A 17,212-nucleotide genomic window follows, 5' to 3' on the forward strand; every position below is an offset into this window, starting at 1 on the left:
CCTCTGAGTGATCTCTCGTAAGTCCTCAACTCCCTCATAGGCAGCCCCAGCGTTTAACAAGCAGTGTGCCCTTACGTGGTGGTCAGGTGCTTCTTAAATGTCAACCTCCTCACTGGCAGAATAAAAACAAGGAAAAAGACAAGTATCACTCCCCTAGAAGGAAGTAGCGACTCAAGAGGACATCATGTGGAGGCTCTTTGAAAGTGCTACCCACGGGTAAATGAAGGAACCCTTATTACTCCTCAGAGGTATGGGAGGAAGGCAAGGCACAGGGAATGAGGCACCTGAAGACAGACCACAATTTTGCTTCTGGGGCCTAAGAAAAGCTGTATTCGTTTTTCAGTCAGGGGGAGGCTCCGGTCTATAAATGTTGGTAGATGTGGAGTGGGTTTGTGTGATTTCCTTCCAGAGGGGAGAGCCTTTCATTTTTTTTTAAGATTTAGTTATGTATTTGAGAGAGAGAGAGAAAAGAGTGCCCACATGCAGGCACTCCCAAGTAGGGGGAGGGACAGAGGCAGAGGACTCTCAGGCAGGCTCCCCAGAAAGGACGGGCACCCTTCCCTCAGGGCTCTATCTCACAACCCGTGAGATCATGACCTGCACCAAGAACGATGCTTAACGGACTGAGCCACCCAGGCGCGCAAGGAAGTCTTTTTTTAAACATACCTAAACTGTTCTTATAGGACTCCTTACTTGAGGTATCATTGTTTTACAAAATAAAACAATTTGAATATGGAGTCATTACTCCACGGGCCTCCAAAGACATTTTCATTACAATGGTTTCACTGCTTATGGGGTTTTAAAGACAAATAAAATATTTAATAGTTAACTAATTCATTACCTTATTCTTTAAATATTAACTTTTATTCCTGGCCTTTATTATTAATACCAGGAAATGGCTTACATTTACTTCACCACAGGCTAAATCCCTGACAAATACCATATTCCCAACATCGCAGAGTTGGCAGTATTATCCCATTTTGCTGAGAGAAAGGAGGCTTAGAGCAACTAAATTGTCCATGGTCACCTGATTAGGTGGAAGAGCTGGGATCTGGGAAGCAGAACCTCCTCGGAGACCCACTACACTCACACTACTTTTAAAAATAGGGCCTTTGGGGTGCCTGAGTGAGTTGGTTAAGCAACTGCCTTCCGGCTCAGGTCATGAACCCGGAGTCCATGAATCAAGTCCCGTATCGGGCTCCCAGCTCCATGGGAGTCTGCTTCTCCCTCTGACCTTCTCCTCTCTCACGCAATCTCTCACTATCTCACTCTCAAATAAATAAATAAAAATCTTTAAAAAAATAAAAATTAAAATAGGGCCTTTGGAAATATAAATAAATAAATGAAGCCTTTGGGATATCTGCACACTGATATTAAGGGATTACTATTTAAATTCTGTGTAAAAATGAAAAAAAAAGTGTCTTTTCCTTCTCTACTGATAGTTACAGATAAAATACAAACTAACAAATAACATGAAGGGATTTTTAAAACACTCTGTGAGGAATAAAACAGAACAGTAATATACACTCAACTCTTCACAGTTTACCAAGTTTTGATAACCTTGTACATACACTCAACTCTTCACAGTTTACCAAGTTTTGATAACCTGACTCCCATTTTAAAGATTAAGAAATGGGGTGCCTGGGTGGCTCAGTAGGTTAACCGTCTGCCTTCACCTCAAGTCATGATCCCAGAGTCCTGGGATCAAGCCTTACACTGGGCTCCTTGTTCACTGGGGAGCCTGTTTCTTCCTCTCCTCTGCCTGCTGCTCCCCCTGCTTCTACTCTCTCTCTTTCTGTCAAATGAATAAATAAAATCTTAAAGAAAAAAATAAATAAAAAATAAAGATTAAGAAATAGGGTACCTGGGTGCCTCAGTCGGTTAAGTGTCTGCCTTCCACTCAGATCATGATCCTGTGGTCCTGCGATAGAGCCCCGTGTGGGCTCCCTGCTCAGTGGGGAGTCTGCCTCTCCCTTTCCCTCTGCCCATAACCCCCCACTTGCGCACATGCACTCTCTCTCTCTCAAATAAATACAATCTTTTTTAAAAATTAAAATAAAGAATTAAAAAAATAAAATCCTAAGATTATGTTTCTGACATGGGATAAGCTCTCATCAGATCAAACCATCATTTTTTTTTTTAACGTAAGCTCTACGCCCAATGTAGGGATTGAACTCACAATCCTGAGATCAAGAGTCACATGTTCTACAGACTGAACCAGCCAGGAGCATCCAAACCATCTTAAATCCTTCCCCACACTTCTCTCCCTCCTTCAACAAAGTCAATGGATCCAGACACCACCTCCTTTTCATACAAAGTGCCCTACTTATGCTTGGTGACTCACACCAGGCTCCTAAAATTTTATGGGATTTCTGCAAGCTCATTACTTCCATTATTTGGTCAAAGAAAGCAAAGAACAGTTGGATACCTAGTCCAAGATCTAGCAAAGTTGTCCCAGCATTACAAATCAGGGTTTCAATGTTCAATAGGTTACCCTAAGTAAAGGTTAGCCAGTCAACAACCCATAAGGGGCAATTGCTGAGAGAGATGAATAAGATAGGAACATCCTGCCTTTCTCTGAGCTTCCAATCTAACCTAGGAGGCTCTAAGTAAGCACACATTTTGGCCTAAAGAATGTTTATCATGAAAAATGTAATCCTCCCCCTAGTAGCTCCTAGAGAGATGGGTGAGGAAGGGAGGTTAGAGAGTTATATACCACCCTGAGCCCTGATTTCCAGCAGTGTCAGCAACTGCCTTTAGGAATAATCAGGTGTTCTCAAAGAACAGTTTCACTCACTGATGAAGTTATTTGAAATCTAGATTTCTTATCACTGTCCTTGGCAATTTCTCGTCTGGGGCTTTATGAGCATATTGTTAGGGAAAAAAGCACTTGGAAGTCATTTTTAAATAATGCTTGCACTCAGGATACACTTTCAAATTTCAGATAGGGAGTTTGAGCACCTTTAAAATCCTGGGAGAAGTACCAAGTGGCTGATCCCCCACAGATATGGAAGACCTTTGGAAGAGGACTAAAAGCATTACATCTCACTTTCCCCAAACTCCAGCCAAAAGCAAACTACCTGCTTCACTTTTAAATTTCATTCTGCCCACGCTGCTAATTCAAAGCCAAAAAGCAAGCTGGGGTGGGAGGTGCCTGGGTGGCTCAGTCAGTTAAGTGTCTCCCTTTGGCTCAGGTCATGATCGTAGGGTAATGAGAGGCAGAGAGCCTGCTTCTCCCTCTCCTTCTGCACCTCCCCCTACTTGTGCTCTCTCTAGAGTTCTTTCTCTCTCTCATAAATAAAAATCTGTAAGGAAGCAAGCAAACAAGCTGGGGTGGGGAGGAGAAAACACTTTTTAAGTATGTATCAGAGGGGTGCCTGGGTGGCTCAGTCATTAGGCCTCTGCCTTCAGCTCAGGTTATGATCCCAGGGTCCCAGGATAGAGCCCAGTACTGGGCTCCTTCCTCGGCAGGAAGCCTGCTTCTCCTTCTCCCACTCCCCCTGCTTGTGTTCCCTCTCTTACTATGTGTCTCTCTGCCAGATAAATAAATATCAGAGGAGAGAACTTACCAAAATACTTGTATATAAACTACAAGAGTCCCTCCTAGTGATTCAGGAAGCACCTAACACTGAAGGAACACTTAGTAACAATGAGAAGTTGAGGCAATTTTGAATGAAATCAAGCATGAAACTGGCAGAGGACATGGAGGCAGAAGCATGCTGAAGCTGGGTGTGAGGACAAGCTGCCTGCCTAAGCTAGAAAAGAGGCAGTGACAGGAGTGACTCGGACAAGGGAATGATTGGCAGCCTGCCCAACAGAGCACGTGAAGGAAATCAGATCTGCTAACAACAAGCTCCCACAGACACTGGGTTTCTGAGCAAGATACTGACAAAGGCTCAGAGCAGGGTAGACCTTGGAGATAATCAGTGCCTCACTTTACAACTGGGGAAAATGGGGCCCAGTAGCATTAAGTGACTTGCCTGAGGTCTCACAGTGAGTGGAAGAGCTGGGACTAGGGCCAAATCCAGATCAAATCCGTTACTGAAGAGGATCTGACATTCATGTGAGGGATGAGGGGGGAGGGGGGAGGCACGGGACACAAAACAGTCTAGTCATTCAGGTTTGTCCTGATTTGGACCCAGAACAGGATCATGCTGGAAAAAAGGCCATAATGATGACAGCCAGGGAAATAGGTGCAGATGACTTAAGACATTTAGGGAGGAAAAATCCACTGAGACTGACTGCCATAAAAAAATACCGTCTTCCCACCACCATTCGCCTCTGTGAAGCTCTGCAGCTTCTATTCAAGGTCCAGACATCGGCCTTTCCCAGACCCATTTCCAAGGACTCTTTAGAAATTCCAACACATATGACCACATATGACCCTGCTAACTTGAGGTATCTCATACTCCCTACCCATGGTAGGACGATGACAAGTGAGGACCTAGAGAGACATGATGGCTAACTACTGTATCAGCCCTGCAGTATTCACTAGAAGACTCAGTGGCTCAGTCGGTTGAGCATCCAACCCTGGATTTCGGCTGAGGTCATGATGTTGGGGCCCTGGGATGGAGCCTCACATCTGACTTCCCATTCAGCAGGAAGTCTGTCTCCCTTTCTTTCCCGCCACCTCGTGTGCCCTCGTTCCCAAATCCCCCCAGAAGTAAGTAAATAAATCTAAAAAAAAAAAAAAAGAAGAAGAAGAGGCGCACCTGAGTGGCTCAGTCAGTGAAACACCTCCCTTTGGCTCAGGTCATGATCCCAGCGTCCTGGGATCCAACCCTGGTTGGGTCCCCTGCTCAGCAGGGAGTCTGCTTCTCTATCCCCCTGCTCTTGTGCATGCACAAACTCTCTCTCACTCTCAAAAAGGTAAATATTCTTTAAAAATTTTTTAATTTAAAAAAATTTTACTCTCTGTCAAATAAATAAAAAATATCTTTAAAAAAAATTTTTTTTAATTAAAAAGAAAGAAGAACAAGACTCTATATCAAGAATTACACGGAGGGGTGCCTGAGTGGCTGAGTGGGTTAAGCCTCTGCCTTCAGCTCATGATCTCAGTGTCCCTGGGAGATCAGAGCCCTGCATCGGGCTCTCTGCTCAGCAGGGAGCCTGTTTCCCCCTCTCTCTCTGCCTGCCTCTTTGCCTACTTGTGATCTCTATCTGTCAAATAAGTAAAAATAAAATCTTTTAAAAAGTTTTTTTTTTAAAGAATTACGTTCAGAGACACGTGGGTGGCTCAGTGGGTTAAGAATCTGCCTTCTGCTCAGGTCGTGATCACAGGATCCTGGGACTTAGCCCATGCATAGAGAATCCCTGTTCAGCAGGGTGTCTGCCTCTCCCTCCCTCTCTCATAAAAAGAAATAAAATCGGGGCACCTGGGTGGCTCAGCTGGTTAAGCAACTGCCTTTTGCTCAGGTCACAATCCTGAAATCAAGTCCACATCAGCCTCCCTCCTTGGCAGGGAGTCTGCTTCTCCCTCTGACCTCTCACCTCTCATGCTCTCTCTCTCTCTCAAATAAATAAATAAAATCTTTAAAAATTAATTAATTAAATCGTTCTAAAAATTGTGTCCATGGGGTGCCTGGGTGGCTCAGGTCATGATCCGGGGCCTGGGATCAAGCCCTGCCTTGGGCTCTCTGCTTAGCAGGAGGCCTGCTTCTCCCTTCCCACTCCCCCTGCTTGTATTCTCTCTCTCACTGTGTCTCCCTCTGTCAAATAAATAAATAAAATCTTTAAAAAAAAAAAAATTATGTTCACAACTGCAAAAACTGGCTGGCTCAGTCAGTAGAGCACGTGACTCTTGATTCTGGGGTCATTGAGTTTGAGCCCCATGTTAGGTATAAATAAGAATTATGTTCAAAATTAAGCAAAAAATATTTAAGCATTTGAATTTAACAAAATACACAGAAATTCAAATTCCTTAAGAAATTTTAGCCATGGGCACCTGGGTGGCTCAGTGGGTTAAAGCCTCTGCCTTCACCTCTCAGGTCATGGTCCCACGGTCCTGGGATCTAGGCCCGCATTGGGCTCTCTGCTCAGCAGGGAGCCTGCTTCCTCCTCTTTCTCTGCCTGCTTCTCTGCCTATTTGTGATCTCTTTCTCTGTCAAATAAATAAATAAAATCTTAAAAAAAAAAAAAAGAAAGAAAGAAAGAAATTTTAGCCTTTCAGGGCATGTGGGTGGCTCAGTCAGTTAAGAGTCTGCCTTTGGCTCAGGTCATGATCTCGGGGTCCTGGGATCAAGATCCGTGTTGGGCTCCCTGCTTAGCGGGAAGTCGGCTTCTACCTCTCCCTCTGCTGTTCCCCCGACTTGTGCTCTTTCTCCCTCTCTCAAAATATAATAAATCATCTCGAAAATAAACAAATTCTTAAAAAAAAAGTAAAGAAGGAAAGAAATTTTAGCCATGGTTTTAAAAGCTAAATGCCAGGGCACCAGAGTGGCTCAGTGGGTAAAGACTCTGCCTTAGGCTCGGGTCACGATCTCAGGGTCCTGGGATCAAGCTCCACATGGGGCTCTCTGCTCAGTGGGGAGCCTGCTTCCCCCCCCTCACCGCCCCACCTGCCTCTCTGCCTACTTGTGATCTCTTTCTCTGTCAAATAGATAAATAAAATCTTTTTAAAAATAAATAAATAAATAAAAGCTAAATGCCAGGGCACCTGGGTGGCTCAGTGGGTTAGATAAAGCCTCTGCCTTTGGCTCAGGTCATGATCTCGGGTCCTGGGATCCAGCCCCACACTGGGCTCTCTGATCAGTGGGGAGCCTGCTTCCCTTCCTCTCTCTCTCTGCCTGCCTCTCTGCCTGCCTGTGATCTCTCTCTGTCATACAAATAAATAAAAATCTTCAAAAAAATAAAATAAAATTTTCTTAAAAATAAATAAATAAATAATAAAAGCTAAATGCTAGGGGCTCCTGAGTGGCTCATTTGGTTAAACCGCTGCCTTCAGTTCGGGTCATGATCTAGGGATCTGGGTTCGAGCCCCACATTGGGCCTGCTTCTCCCTCTCCCTCTGCTCCTTCCCCTGCTTATGTTCTCTCTCTCTGTCAAATAAGTAAAATCTTAAAAAAAAACAAAAAAAAGCTAAATGCTAGACTAACTGTAATTATGTATAACAAATAGTCCTCAGAAAGGGACCATGGCCTTGTACAAACTTCAGGGGACATGTCTGGATAAAGAGAAAGTGGAAAGAGCGCCTGGGTGGCTCAGTTGTTAGGCGTTTGCCTTTGGCTCAGGTCATGATCCTGAGGTCCTGGGATCGAGCCCCAAATCGGGCTCCCTGCTCAGCGGGAGGCCTGCTTCTCGCTCTCCCCTCCCCCACTGCTTGTGTCCCCACTCTCCCTGCTTCTCTCTCTGTGAAACAAATAAAATCTCCAAAAAAAAAAAAAAGAGAGAGAGAGAGATTAGTGGGCACCTGGGTGGCTCAGTGGGTTAAAGCCTCTGCCTTCAGCTCAGGTCATGATCCCAGGGTCCTGGGATCAAGCCCCACATGGGGCTCTCTGCTCAGCGGGGAGCCCGCTTCCCTTCCTCTCTCTCTGCCTGCCTCTCTGCCTACTTGTGATCTCTGTCAAATAAATAAATAAAATTTTAAAATAAAATATATTAAAAAAAAAGATTAAGTGGAAAATAATACCTCAGCATAAGGCTAACCATCACCTTCCTATATCCACAGAGATATCCTTGGCTTTGTGTACAGAATTTTGTTATTCAAAGTGTAGTTCAATAATATTGGTATCACCTGGGAATCAGAAATGCAGATACTGAGGCCGCACCCTAAAACTACTAGATCATAATTAGCATGTTAGCAAGACCCTCCCCCCAGAGGCAATTTATATGCACATTCAAGTTTGAGAAGCACCAACAGAGAATACTTTAAGGGTGCACTGTATGTAGCAATACCAAACAGGCATATAAAGAAATGAAGTATCTTCTCAGTTTCTGTAGATCATATTTTATTAGGTACTGATCAGAGAGACCTCCAGCGTTTTTTAATCAATTTGGTATTTACTAACAACTACATGATCTAAATGTGGTATCCATTTCACTTCCTGAAATAACACACCTTAGCTCTAGGGCTTTGAAACACATAAAATATAAAACAGCTTAGTTGTTCTGAAAATATAATAATGGTTAATTTTATGCAACTTCCAACACTGAGTTCAGAGCACTTCTCCACAAGCCCCATTAATTCCTACAGGTTCCTGGGAGTATCATTAAACCCCCCAGCATCCCTAAGAAGCAGGTGCTTGGCAAACATCCAACCTCCAAATGAGATGCAGAAGGATGTAGTCCTGAGAATGCAGTACTTTTCTGCCTCATCCTGCCAGTGTAGCTTCTCAGGCCCAAACTCTCTCCCCCACCGAGGCCTCATACAGCTGCACACTCAAGTACTTCCCAAAAGGGAGAAAGGTCAGAGGTATCATTATCCCATAAGCACTTGGGATTCCAGCTGTGGAGAAATTAATCCGGTTAGGGGTTCAGGCAGAGAAGCCCTGAGTAAGATCTGGAAAGGCAGAGAGAAATACAAAAGAAAGAACCTACTGAGAGGCTTTTAAAAGACAAGAAGTCCCAGATATTTGGAGACTTTCAGGTGGGGAATGGGAGCAAGGCTTGGCAGGCATGTGAGAAAATGATGGGGAGAGATAAGTATCCATCCCCCACCTGCACCTCAGGGACAAGAACAAAAAGAGTGACAAAGAGATTCCTCCAAATGACCTCTTTTCTTGATAAAAGGAAAGAAGAAAGCCAATGTAGGGAGGAAGCTTATGAGTTGGAAGCAAGACTGGAAGAATTCCTTCAGAATTTTTTCCCAATATGGGGGGGAAAGCAAAGGAGAAAACAGTACACATCTAATCAGAATCTTATAGGAAGCAAACCACCTGGAGGATTAAGAGCCCTGTGAATAACCAAAGAAATGCAAGGGGATTCCTTTCCAGTTTAAATTCAGTGCTAGAGAGTCAGGCAGTCCTGGACTTGAGGCCACCTCCAGCTCAAGGAATAAGTAGAAAAGGAAAAATCTCTACAGACACCAGTAAGCAGAGCACTGTCCAAAGGGAGTTAGAAACCAGAAAAATGGATAGGGCGGGGTGCCTGGGTGGCTCAGTGGGTTAAAGCCTCTGCCTTCGGCTCAGGTCATGATCCCAGGGTCCTGGGATAGAGCCCCACATCGGGTTCTCTGCTCAGCAGGGAGCCTGCTTCCCCCTCTCTCTCTGCCTCCCTCTCTGCCTACTTATCTCTGTCTGTCAAATAAATAAATAAATAAATCTTTTTTTAAAAAAATGGATAGGGCAAACTAAGATGTAACAGTTTCTGTTAGTAGAAAGCAGAAAGATAAAAGATAAAGTAGACATAGAAAGACAACAAGGAGGAACCCTTTTGGAGGGGGAATCTTTTCCTTGGGGGAGGGGAATTCAGGAGGTGTGACTATAGGAAGTGTGCTCAGAAAAAAGGCCGCAGAAGCAGAGAAAGTGCTGTGCTGAAGAAAGATATGCATTCACCAGAGGAAGGAAGAGGAAATGGGTGCCCTGACCAAGCAGGGAGAGCACCTAAAAGGGAAATGGGGTTCCAAAGAGGAAAGGAAACTGCAGAATGAAAATATCTTGGATAGAAAAGCTAAAAAGGATAGGAGGCATGCTCAAGAACCAAGGATCATGGCCTCAGAATGAGAGGAGAGGACTTAGAAAAAAATGTGTCCTCCGGATTTAAAAAGTATCAGGAAGGTGGCTGCACCCAAAGGCATGGATTTGGTATATTTTGGAGACACCGGAAATAAATACACTCTCAGATATTAAAATGAGCCTCCCCAGGAAACAAAATAGTTCAATTTGAGGAACTCATGAAAATGGGTGCAACCCCAAGAATACAGTGACTGAAAAAAGCAGTGAATTCCTTTATTTGTGCAACCACAAATATCTATCTTTAAACTTCAGGATTTGGACCGCATTTTCAGTAGACTCTGGAAATGAGGCACACCCCCAGATTTCAAGGGCTGGGGAAACGAAGTAGCCCATAAATTTAAGAAATTTTGTAAACCATGTTGCAAGATCTAGGGCCTGGAGAATAGGATTCTTTCTGGGATTTGTGGGTATAGAAGCACCCACAAAACTTTGGTTACTGGACCCCAGATTTGAGAGTCAATAATGAGGCCAACCCCAAAATTTGAAAGGAGTGCGTGTTCAGACTGGCGGCTACGTAAAGGGAGTGTCCTCCCAGTTTGGGGGGTGCCTGAGAAATGGTGTACAACCTCAGTTTGAGGGGCTTTGGAAATTACGATAAAACCCCAGGACTGGAGTTTAAGAAAGGGATGCACCACATTCTCTAAACTATGGAGAGAAAGGGGACACTCCCATAGTCAGGGGCTTGAGAAAGGGGTGTGCTCCCCAGAATAGGCTAAAAGAGTCAATAAAAGAAAACGCGTTCCCAAAGCACAAGGTAACAGCAGCGGCTGGTGGTGGAGCTCCCGGGGCCAACACAGCTCAGCCTCTAGCCCTAGCGCTTACCCCCCACCCCCAACACGGCCCGCTCCGCGCCCCGAACCCGCACCCCGCGGCCCAACCCCCTCGGGCGGCGCTGATTGGCCGCGGCCGCCGTCATTCCCTCGGGCAGCCCTGAGGATTGGGCGCCGCTCGCACGCCCGCCACGCTCTCAGCAGCGGTCCCCGGGCCTCCCTCCGGGCTGGGCGAGCGGGGCCGGGCGGGGAGCGAGGCCGGGCAGGGGACCGGAGCAGCTGTGGCGGCCGTCACCGCTCCCGCTAGCACAGCGCGCGCACGGCGCGGACCAGGCCCAGCCCGGCTCCGGTCAGCCGGCTTCTCCTCGCCGCGCCTCGCCGCGAGCTCACCTCACAGCCCCGCTCCGGCTGCGCCGCTCCAGGACCAACCGACAGAAGGACTCTGCGTGCTGCGCACCACGTGACCCGCGGGACGCGCCCAGCGTATCCCCCGCCCCCCACACACACGCACCATCGCCACCACTGAGTGACGCAGCGCCCCGGCTGCCCCGCCCTCGGCCCCGCCCCGCCTGATCCCCGTGGAGACGGCTCCCGTGGGCCACGCCCACTGCCTTGACGCGCGGGAACCAGGCCCGCGCCCTGATCCAGAGCACGAAGTCCCCACTCACCCAGAACCACCGAGGTAACACGAAGCCTGGGACTGGGCACTAACCGCCACCTGCCAATTTTGACTCCTAAGTACATCTCGAAGCCTCCCACTTTTCTCCATCCCACTGCAGTCTAGGCCACTCTCTCAGATGATGGTGATGCCCTCCATCCCGTTACCCCTTTCCCCTTCTGATCCATTCTTCACACACCGACAATGGAACCTTTTCAAAACTCAAGTATAAGCACAGCCAAACCCTGCTCAAAACCCATTGCCCACTGTTCTTCAGGTTGAAAGTTTCATCTCCACTGTAGCCTATCAACCAGGCTCTTCAAAGTCTGAACCTAACCTGATTTTCTCACATTCTCACATATCCTGCTTTCCCACGTTCTCGAACTCTTTCAAGTGCTCAAACCAGGTTCCTTGCCGCCTCGGGGTCTTTGCACTAATACCTCCTCCACTTTGCCTCATTAACTCCTAGGAAAGGATGCCAACTGCTAAGTGTGGAGAGGAGCTCTATTTTGCCTCTGGGGACCAAGGTGGGAGTTGCAGCCACACCAAAAGGGTTTGAAATGTTTTCCCAATGGGACTTGGGAAGTCCCAAGGAGAAAGGCTGAACGTGTGTTATTTATGAGGGCCATAAAGACTTTAATTTACATTGAAATGACAAAGCAGCCAGATTGCACTTCTTTTTTGTTGGTTTTTTTAAAGATTTTATTTATTTATTTGACAGACAGAGATCACAAGTACGCAGAAAGGCAGGCAGAGAGAGAGAGAGGAGGAAGCAGGCTCCCCCACGGAGCAGAGAGCCCTAGGCAGTGCTCAATCCCAGGACCCTGGGATCAGGACCTGAGCCGAAGGCAGAGGCTTTAACCCAATGAGCCACCCAGGTGCCCCCAGATTGCACTGCTTAAAATATAAATCCAATCATGTCACTGCCCTGCTTAAAACAGCCAATCTATTCACCTGCATCTTTCTGCGTTGCTCATCCTCTGGCCATGCTGACTTTCTGTCAGTTTCTATGGTTCTTTCTAAATTCTTCCCAGCTGCTGGATCATTGAATAAGCCGTTGCTTTTTCCAAAGCTGACTCTTCACCATGCAGGTCTGTTTGTCATCTCCTCAGTGAGACTCTCTTTAGCTACATTATCTAAAAGTCCTTCACTGGATCAGATGCCTGCCCCATGACAATTACTCTCTACCTAATTACTGTTCATTTTCAACAAAGCACTAACACAGTTTTAATTATTTCATTTGTTTATTCTCTTAATTGTATTTGTCTATTTCCTAAATTAGAGTTAGGAACTATCTTCTATCAACTGAATTGCCAAACTTGACAAATAATAGATATTCAATGTATATCTGTCAAAGGAATGAAAGGAAAGAAAATGATATTGAAAAAAATTAGTAGATTCTTTTTTTTTTTTATTTTTTAGGAGTTGTTTTTTTTTCTTTTTAGGTTTTATTTATTTATTTGAGAGAGAGTGAGAGAGCACAAGCCAGAGGGAGAGGGAGAGGGAGAAGCAGGCTCCCCGCTGATTAGGGAGGATTAGGGAGCCCAACTCAGGACTCAATCCCAGGACCCTGGGATCATTGTCTGAACTGAAGGCAGACGTTTAAACAACTGAGCCACCCAGACACCCCTAGCAGATTCTTCTCTATGTCCCACACCCATAGGAGACATGTTTTTCAAATGAGGCTTGAAGAGGCCATTAACTCAGGGCAGAGGAAGAGGTTCTGGGAAATTAGGAACAAAGGCTTCAGCTGTGTTCACTTCAGCAGCACATATACAGAAATTATAACAATACAGAGATTAGCATGGCCCCTGTCCGAGGAAAACATGCAAATTAGTGAAATATTCCATATGTGTAACAAAACAAAAAAAAACACCCTTTAGGAATTTGAGAACCAGAACCACCTGCATAAACTCAGCGAAGTGCTCCAATGCAATAATGAAAGACCTTCCCAGTATCCTCTTGGGTTATGTTTCTTAACATGAAATTGTTCAAATGTTAGTAGCTGGGGTGCCTGGACAACTCAGTTGGTTAAGCATCTGCCTTGGTTCAAGTCATGATCTCAGGGTCCTGGGATCCCCACATCAGGCTCTCGGCTCAGTGGGGAGGCTGTTTCTCCCTCTCATTCTCCCTCTATGCTCTCTCTCAAATAAATAAATGGAATCTTCAAAAAAAAAAAAATGTTGGGGCACCTGGGTGGCTTAGTGGGTTAAGCCTCTGCCTTCAGCTCAGGTCATGATCTCAGGGTCCTGGGATCAAGCCCCGCATTGAGCTCTCTACTCAGCAGGGAGCCTGCTTCGCCCCTCTCTCTCTGCCTCCTTGTGATCTCTCTGTCAAATAAATAAATAAAATCTTTTTTAAAAAATGTTAATGACTGTTGTAGCATATAGAGGACTTGTTCTCCCACAACCATAATAATGCCAAGAATCCCACACTCAATAGCCCCACATAAATACAACATGTTTCTTCACTTTTTCAGTCTGCATGTATTGAAACCCAGGCTTGAGCTGGGCACCAAAGATATAGGCAAAATGAGATGTGGGCCCTGCTCTCAAGGATCGCACAGCCTGGTAAAGAAATCTTTGCAATTTGGAAGTTTAAGTTCTTTTTGTCCGTTTCGAGTACAGGCATGGACACTGTTGCCAATACAAAGAGAAATATATTACAAATATATTAGGGGCCTAGAGCATGGACCTGAGGGCAAGCTTGCAAAAAAACAAAAAACAAAAAACAAAAAAACAACTCAGAAAAGCAGCTTCACCAAGAAGCAGCTGCTGCTGCCAACAGCACCACACACCACAGCTGGAGTTCAATCCTAACATCCTTTTGTCTCACTTAAGAGGCAAAAATCTTGGCCCGGAGCCACTGTTGATTGGTCAACCTCAGGTCACATGGATCAATCCTGGCTGCCAGGCAAAGAAGAGGAGCAATTTGTCCCTAAGGCTATTCCCCTGAATTGGGAAAGCGGGGAGAGCTGGTGCTGGCCAGGCAAAAATAACTTGATACAGATATGAAAAAAGTATCTTGGGAATTAAGCTCTTTCTGATTCCTGCAGAAATCTGATTTGCCAGCTTCTTCTAAACTGGTCCTTCACTGGCTGCAAGTCACAGAACTCCAGTTTGCAAAATTCTGATCTAAAACCCCAGTCTTACCCCTGCCTCCTTAGCAGCATCCATCTTTAGACCATAAGATCCTCCCCAGCATCTCACTAGTAGTTGGTCTCACCTTCCCAATTATGTCTTAGGTAGAGCCTTTCTTTGTACGAGATAGGTATTCAACAAATAGTTGCAATTAATGAATGAGTGAGATAATAAATGTAAAGCAGCCTCAGTTCCAGAGTAGAATATCTCCTGATTATCCAACCAATTCAGAACTCTGGTCCCAGCCTATAAAATGACAGTTCCACAGGGAAACCCTGCATGCACAGAAGGTTTATAGTAGAACGAGAAGAAAGCAGTACCTGCATGGAAAGTACTTTCACTCCCTAAACATCACTTTTCTCCTTAAACTGTCACATTTTAAGTTAAATAGCATATGAGAAAATTTATTATAAACTGCAAAGTTCTGTATAAATGATTTTCTGATTACTTTCTTACTAGATTTGTCTTCATCTAGAGTATTTAAAATGTCCCTGGCTAAAGGAGAACTAAAGGCCTAACATGAGATAAGATATTCAATTAGAAAACTGATCTTCCTCAGCTTCTAGCCAGCAAACATTTACACTCTGTCCTTATGCAACCCCAGGGTATTTACAATGAGTCTGTCTAGGGAAAAGGGGAAAACTAAAATAGAAAAGCAAGCCCTTCAGCTGTGACTCACACTCAGACCCTATATACTCAGAGTATCACCAATTTGAGGCTGTCAGTCTTCAAAGTAGGAACTGGGGTATGATATCTGCAGCACTCTGCTGAGTGTGAGAACTCAGGAAGCAGGAAACCACAGTCAAAACAGCATCTGAGAGGTCCAAGAACCTTCACAAGGCGCTGGGGGCCCAAGGGAAGCAAGTTGAGTCTTGGGCTTGGCCTGATGTCTTCCAGTCTGGACCTGATGGAAGTTTCTTGAGTTCCCCAAGCCCTGTGCTCTCCAAGTGAGGGGGAGGAGAATTAAATAGGAATTCTAATATATTTCCAGCATTCTGCAAGATTATAAGAGGGAGAGAAGAGGAAAAGAAGAGGAGAACATTTTTTATTCTAGTCCTAGATACTAAAAAGAATAATAAGGTGCACCTGGGTGGCTCAGTTGGTTAAGCGTCCAACTCTTAAATTCAGCAAAGGTCTTGATCTCAGGGTTGTGGGTTCAAGCCCTGTGCTGGGCTCTATACTGGGCATGGAGCCTACTTAAAAAAAGAAAAAGAAAGAGGGGCGCCTGGGTGGCTCAGTGGGTTAAAGCCTCTGCCTTCAGCCCAGGTCACGATCCCAGAGTCTGGGATCCAGCCCCTCATTGGGCTCTCTGCTCAGCGGGGAGCCTGCTTTCCTCCTCTCTCTCTGCCTGCCTCTCTGCCTGCTTGTGATCTCTGTCTGCCATATAAATAAAGAAAATCTTAAAAAAAGAAAAAAAAGAAAGAAAGAAAGAAAAGAAAATATCTTAAAAAAGTAATAAAATCCACTTGGACCACTTCAAGGAACCAAGTCCTATTCTACTTTGACCTTTGAGAGGCCCAGTCCCTAGCACCGTTCTCTATAATTTAAACACTTAATACGTATTTCTTGTAGGTTGAAATGCATGCCAATCCAGAGATAAAGAGAAAGGAGGAAGGAGTTTAGCCCAAGAGACTAAAGGAATGGAGATTAAAGAAGTTAATTAAATGAACAAACAGTCTCTAAACCTGCTGGTACTTCACTCCTCAAATGTCTTATAATTTAATTTTATATAGGTAATGCTGGGACTCCTGGGTGGTTCAGTGGGTTAAAGCCTCTGCCTTCGGCTCAGGTCATACATAATCCCAGGGTCCTGGGCTCGAGCCCTCCATCAGGCTCTCTGCTCAGCAGGGAGCCTGCTTCCTCATCTCTCTCTGCCTGCCTCTCTGCCTACTTGTGATCTCTGTCTGTCAAATAAATAAACAAAATCTTAAAAATATATATATATAGTTGGGGCACCTGGGTGGCTCAGTGGGTTAAGCCTCTGCCTTCAGCTCAGGTCATGATCTCAGGGTCCTGTGATCGAGCCCCTCATCGGGCGCTCTGCTTAGCAGGGAGCCTGCTCCCCCGCCCCGGCCCCACCCTCTGCCTGCCTCTCTGCCTCCTTGTGATCTCTGTCTGTCAAATAAATAAATAAAATCTTTAAATATATATATATGTGTGTGTGTGTGTGTGTGTGTGTGTGTGTGTGTGTATCTATATCTATATCTATGTATATATATAATTAATGCTATGCCATATGGTTCAAATCCCAGAAACTATATAAAAGGTATGCAATGCAAAGTCTCCCTCAAATTCTTGTCCCTCATTGGTCCTGTTTCCACTGGTTAACTACCGCTCTTACTTTCTTAAGAATCTTCTCAAGATTTCTCCATACGTATATAAGCAAATTCAAATATAAGTTCAAAAAAGTATATATAAGCTCAAATATATTCTCTTTTAGACAAAAGGAAGCATTTAAATTTTTGTAAGGTTTTTTTTTTTTTTAAGTAACTTCTACACCCAGTGTGACAGAGCTCAAACTCACAAACCTGAGACCAAGTATGATATGCTCTGAGTGAGCCAGCCAGGTGCCCCCAAAAGGAAGCATTTATATAGTTGTCCTCCACCTTACTTTTTTCACCAAACAACATATTTGGACACCCTAGAATACATTTTGTACAATGGCAGAAAAATAACTTCCTCATTATCTTGTTTTATATTATTGCTCCACAGTGTTTCTTGTGTGGATATACTATAATCTGCTTAATCAGTTCCTTATCGAAGGACAGTTAGGTTGTTTCCAATCTTTTGCAAGTTAAAAACAATGTTCCATTTACAAATAGTAAAGCACATGTGTGCAGACAGAACTATAGTCTAAATTCTCAGAAAAGGGGGCATCTGGGTGGCTCAGTTGTTAAGCATCTGCCTTCAGCTCAGGTCATGATCCCAGGGTCCTGGGATGGAGCCCTGAATCGGGCTCCCTGCTCTGCGGGA

The 17,212-nt window shown here is 45.0% G+C and overlaps 1 protein-coding gene and 1 non-coding gene across 2 annotated transcripts in view; one reads left to right on the forward strand and one right to left on the reverse strand.

The window, feature by feature from the left end:
• Positions 1-10,969, reverse strand: part of PHF20 (PHD finger protein 20) — a 148,006-nt gene extending 137,037 nt beyond the window's left edge. The window contains exon 1 of the mRNA XM_032350796.1: positions 10,832-10,969. The gene's annotated coding sequence lies outside the window, so the exon portion shown is untranslated. The remainder of the gene's footprint in view (positions 1-10,831) is intronic.
• Positions 10,970-12,851: 1,882 nt separating this feature from the next.
• On the forward strand, positions 12,852-12,955 carry LOC116596650. The gene has a single exon (XR_004288238.1). It is a non-coding gene; the product is annotated as a U6 spliceosomal RNA (small nuclear RNA).
• Positions 12,956-17,212: the final 4,257 nt, after the last annotated feature.

The sequence above is a fragment of the Mustela erminea genome, chromosome 7 (assembly GCF_009829155.1).
Source record: "Mustela erminea isolate mMusErm1 chromosome 7, mMusErm1.Pri, whole genome shotgun sequence".
Lineage (NCBI taxonomy): Eukaryota > Metazoa > Chordata > Mammalia > Carnivora > Mustelidae > Mustela > Mustela erminea.